The sequence below is a fragment of the Polistes fuscatus genome, unplaced genomic scaffold (assembly GCF_010416935.1).
Source record: "Polistes fuscatus isolate 324 unplaced genomic scaffold, CU_Pfus_HIC Scaffold20, whole genome shotgun sequence".
In the NCBI taxonomy this organism is placed as follows: domain Eukaryota; kingdom Metazoa; phylum Arthropoda; class Insecta; order Hymenoptera; family Vespidae; genus Polistes; species Polistes fuscatus.
The window spans coordinates 3,082,391-3,088,390 of record NW_025113097.1 but is presented as its reverse complement, the minus strand read 5'-3'; the positions used below and the strand labels follow the sequence as shown (position 1 = coordinate 3,088,390).

The 6,000-nt window shown below is 26.8% G+C and overlaps 1 protein-coding gene across 1 annotated transcript in view; it reads left to right on the top strand.

The window, feature by feature from the left end:
- Window positions 1-1,283: 1,283 nt before the first annotated feature.
- Window positions 1,284-6,000, top strand: part of LOC122517480 (fork head domain transcription factor slp1-like) — a 29,038-nt gene continuing 24,321 nt past the window's right edge. The window contains 1 exon segment of the mRNA XM_043635878.1: window positions 1,284-1,651. The gene's annotated coding sequence lies outside the window, so the exon portion shown is untranslated.

Here is a 6,000-nt window from a genome sequence, read left to right as displayed (position 1 = left end):
CTATTAAAAATGATGTTATTACAAGATTTGCAATAATAAATAATCGATCATTCAAGATTCGATCGTATATATATTTTTAACGAGACAAATAGATATTCAATAATTTATCTAAATATCTACTTCATTTCGTATTCAAATTCGAAAATCGAGCGAAAGAATGCATATTCCTGTTTGGTAATAATCTCGATGTAAAAAATATGTGCGATTTCTTAATCGTGTCGCCTCGATCTTTCTTGTTTTTTTTTTTTTTTTTTTTTTCCTTTGGTTTCCCCATTTAAAAACTTCTCATTGACGTAATATATTTTTGCATAATCATGAATTTCGAGGACCGCGTTACGCTTAGCTTTTTGACTTTAATTGTAACTGTTTAAAACTGTCCAACCGTTTTTAACATAACAGATGATTGTGCAATTGCGATGATTTTCTCCGAATTCATTGCGAAAAATGCATTTCGATTAAATTGAATTCGTAAACGCGCGCGCGTTTCTCTCTTTTTTATGTCACGAATGTCATTCTGTCCGTTCCAGTTATTTATTCACTATAATAATAAATATAATAAATAATATAATATAATAAATTATATAAATAATAATTCACTATAATAATAAATATAATAAATAATAGTATCCTCTAACGTAAATAATGATGTTATTATAATCAAATTCAAAAACAAAAATCGCAACAAAAACAAGGAGACCGAAAAAAGCGAGGAGAAAGATTTTTAAATTTAATTCCTTCTATTTTTTTTTCTATACACAACTTTCGCGTTTGACTAAAAAATTAATAAAAAAAAAAAAAACGAACGAGACAAAAACTCGAGAAACATTTATTTGAATCGTTGTGATCCTCGTCCCTTTCATTTATCCACATTAAAAGGGAAAAGGGCGTGTTACCGTAGAACAGAATCAGAGAGAGAGAGATGGAAAGCGCATGTATGTTTAAATATGTGTGCGTTCGTTGGCGCGCGCGCGGATCTTGTAAGAGAGAGGGAGAAGAAAGAGAGAGAGAGAGAGAGAGAGAGAGGGAGAAAGAGAAAAAAAGAATAAAAAAAAAAATAGGAGGAGGGATCGAGATGTCCTCTCAACGAGAGGAGCACAGAAACTCCGCCTACGCGTTCCTCTACCACGTAACCAAAGAGAAGAAGAGGGAGAAAGAGAGAGAGATAGGAAGAGGTGTTTGTGAGAGAGAGAGAGAGAGAGAGGAGTAAAAGCAAAACTGTTCTTCAAAACTGTTCGCTCGATCTCAGTTTTGCCATCTCTCTCTCGACGCGAAAGCTCCTTTTGCTGCCGGCGCTTTTGACGTACCCCGTGTAGATGTGGCACGTGTGTATATACGTTTGTGTGTGTGTGATATCCGTGTACTTTCTCTCTCTCTCTTTCTCTCTCGCTGATTGAAAATTATGATTCGACAGAGGTGACTCTGCGAGGTGATCGAATCAGTCGCGCGATCGGTTCCCGAGGACTCGTTGTGTTCCACCCGAGTTCTCCTACGTGTTTACAAACAATCACGAAAGTTTACTTTTTGTTTTGTTTTGTTTTGTTTTGTTGGTTGGTTGGTTAGTTAGTTAGTTAACTGCATGATTTTCCTCGAGGGATTAATAATAAGATATTAATTGGTTTCCTTCGAGTACAGTTATCATTGACACACACAGGTAATTTTATTATTATATATTTTTATTATATATTTTTATAATTTGTTTATACTTTTTCTATATGATATTTATTTGTTAATGTTAATTAATTCGAGCATTTTGGTATTAACGTTCGTCCATATCGAAAAAATATAATATATATATATAAATATATATTTTTATAATTTGTTTATACTTTTTCTATATGATATTTATTTGTTAATGTTTATTCGAGAATTTTGGCATTAACGTTCGTCCATATCGAAAAAATATAATATATATATATATATATAAATATATATATATATTTTATAATTTGTTTATACTTTTTCTATATGATATTTATTTTTAATGTTAATTAATTCGAGTATTTTGGTATTAACGTTCGTCCACATCGAAAAATATAATATATATATATTTTTTTATAATTGTTTATACTTTTTCTATAGGATATTTATTTGTTAATGTTTATTCGAGAATTTTGGTATTAACGTTCGTCCATATCGAAAAAATATAATATATATATATATATATATATTTTTATAATTTGTTTATACTTTTTCTATATGATATTATTTGTTAATGTTAATTCGAGAATTTGGTATTAACGTTCGTCCATATCGAACAAATATATATATATATATATTTTTATAATTTGTTTATACTTTTTCTATATGATATTTATTTGTTAATGTTTATTCGAGAATTTTGGCATTAACGTTCGTCCATATCGAAAAAATATAATATATATATATTTTTATAATTTATTTATACTTTTTCTATATGATATTTATTTGTGTTAATGTTTATTCGAGAATTTTGGTATTAACGTTCGTCCATATCGAAAAAATTCGGTCAAGAAAAATGAGTACAACTGAAAATTATTGAACGTTATTTTTGTTAAATGTTAATTAATGTATCGGTTGAGAATGTTTGTTGAGATATTACATTTCTCGTTGAAAGTTTATTATATCATTTGTTGCGACGTTCCGTCGCTCAAATGCGAACGCACCCGAAGGATGATTCTTTCCCATAGATTTATTTCTTTTTCATTTCTTTTTTTTTACGTTATCGTTTTTATTTCGTTGATATGTTTGATCGTTCGTATTTTTGGGAGTATAAGATAAGGTGCAAAATTCTGAGAAGAAAAGTAATATTTAGACTAATATGTTATTAATAATGCGTAAATATTTATTGCATTTTTTGCAATCGTGTGTTTTATAAAATTCATCGTTTTTCCTTCACTTTTCCTCATTTCTACTTTCGTTAAAAGCTTTTTTTTCTCGAGGTATTTCTAATTCAAAAATATCCGACGGCAAGCTAACGTCGCTGACATTCGCAGCTCGATGATTATCGTATTATAATTTTCAATCATTTTAACATCGTTTTATACGACAATTGTCTGTTTTTTTCTAAATTCCATTGTTCTTCATTAAAACATACGTCTTCGAATTTTGGAAAAAATCTTTTGCAAAAGGTATTGCAATTAAACGATAATTAAACGATTATAAACAATTCGATCACGCGATTAAATAATAATTATTATTCTTTTTATTTTAACAATAATTTATTAATTTCTCTCGATTTTAAATTTATTTCAATTTCGCCAAATATTTCGTGCCAATTTCTTGGCAATCTTTACAATTGAAATAAAACTACGATTTGTTTTTTAAATGGAAAAAACTACTATGTACGCCACGTTAAATGTAACCTCGATCGTTTTAGTGTCAACAACAACAAAAAAAAAACCAAAACTAATCGAATTAGATTTTCTTATATGACTTATTAAGTAATTAAGAAGAGTATTATTATCGCATAAGAGATAATACTATAGAAAGAAGAACGTATGAAGAAAAAGAAGAAGAAGAAGAAGAAAAAAATAAAATAAAATAAAACATGACACAAACACGTTACGCGATTTTGTATATTTAAAATTATTTATATATATGTTATATATTATATCTCGTAATAAGACTCGTGCCTTTTCGTTTACGAATAGTGTGGGAGATCGTGAAAAGTTTGTAAACTTTGTTCCATGATCTCTCAAGATTTGTATGGTCTTGACGGGATGTTTACTAAACAGCGAGATAAATATTTCTTCTTTAACTCCATTCAGATAAACGTCTTTTCATATGCACACGCAAGAGACATAAAAAGAAAGCAACAGGAAGGAAGAAAAAGAGAGAGAGAGAGAGAGAGAGAAATAAAGAAAAAATTTGCAAAGAGCGTTGTCCTTTTTCTAATTAATCCGAGTTTATCGATATATAACCCCTGAAACTGAATCTAATGACAAAGCATGCTACGTTTTATAAAATAATATATATGTATATAATCAATCATACTGGAGAATGATCATAGACTAACATTTAATATTGTAAATATGTTCATTTAAAATAAATTGTCAAATTTGGAATATTATATCGGAATATTATAAATATTTATATTAAAAAAAAGGAAAATGTTACGATAATGTAGACTCGTTTTACTAGAAATCATTTATCTTGGTTTTCATAGTTCGGATTGTTTAAATACTTGACGCTGATCGTTTCAATCGATAAAAATGTTTTGGTCAAATTTGGTCAAATTTGGAATATTATATCAGAATATTATAAATATTTATATTAAAAAAAAGAAATCGAAATCATTTATCCTTGGTTTTCATAATTCGGATGTTAAATACTTGACGCTGATCGTTTTAATCGATAAAAAGTTTTGGTCAAATTCGTCAAATTTGGAATATAGATCAGAATATTATAAATATTAAAAAATAAGAAAATGCAACGATAACGTAGACTCGTTTACTAGAAATCATTTATCCTTGGTTTTCATAGTTCGGATTGTTTAAATACTTGACGATGATCGTTTAATCGATAAAAATGTTTTGGTCAAATTTCGTCAAATTTGGAATATTATATCAGAATATATAAATATTTATATTAAAAAAAAAAGAAATCGAAATCATTTATCCTTGGTTTTCATAGTTCGGATGTTTAAATATTGACGCTGATCGTTTTAATCGATAAAATGTTTGGTCAAATTTCGTCAAATTTGGAATATTATATCAGAATATTATAAATATTTATATTAAAAAAAAAGAAAATGCAATGATAACGTAGACTCGTTTTACTCGAAATCATTTATCTTGGTTTTCATAGGTCGGATTGTTTAAATACTTGACGCTGATCGTTTTAATCGATAAAAATGTTTTGGTCAAATTTCGTCAAATTTGGAATATTATATCAGAATATTATAAATATTTATATTAAAAAAAAAGAAATCGAAATCATTTATCCTTGGTTTTCATAGTTCGGATTGTTTAAATACTTGACGCTGATCGTTTTAATCGATAAAAATGTTTTGGTCAAATTTCGTCAAATTTGGAATATTATATCAGAATATTATAAATATTTATATTAAAAAAAAAGAAAATGCAATGATAACGTAGACTCGTTTTACTCGAAATCATTTATCCTTGGTTTTCATAGTTCGGATTGTTTAAATACTTGACGCTGATCGTTTTAATCGATAAAAATGTTTTGGTCAAATTTCGTCAAATTTGGAATATTATATCGGAATATTATAAATATTTATATTAAAAAAAAGAAAATGCAATGATAACGTAGACTCGTTTTACTCTAAATCATTATCCTTGGTTTTCATAGTTCGGATTGTTTAAATACTTGAAGCTGATCGTTTTAATCGATAAAAATGTTTGGTCAAATTTCGTCAAATTTGGTCAAATTTAGAATATTATATCAGAATATTATAAATATTTATATTAAAAAAAAAGAAATCGAAATCATTTATCCTTGGTTTTCATAGTTCGGATTGTTTAAATACTTGACGCTGATCGTTTCAATCGATAAAAATGTTTTGGTCAAATTTCGTCAAATTTGGAATATTATATCAGAATATTATAAATATTTATATTAAAAAAAAAGAAAATGCAATGATAACGTAGACTCGTTTTACTCTAAATCATTTATCTTGGTTTTCATAGGTCGGATTGTTTAAATACTTGACGCTGATCGTTTTAATCGATAAAAATGTTTCTTTAATAAAAACTAATATAAATATTAATTTACATTAATTATTAAATAACGAATTTTATTATACATATTATATTATATTACATTATATATATATACTATATTATTATATTATTATAGTATATTATTATATATTATAGTATATTACATTATTATTAAATAACGAAAAATAAAAATTGAAAAATTAATAATAATATCTAAACGTATGGGATCATTTTTCAAGATAGCATAAATCAACGACGATATCGATCAATTTCGTTGAAAAAAAATGAACAAACGAGAAGAACAAAAAAGAAGAAAAATCATCGGTTTTTCTTTTGG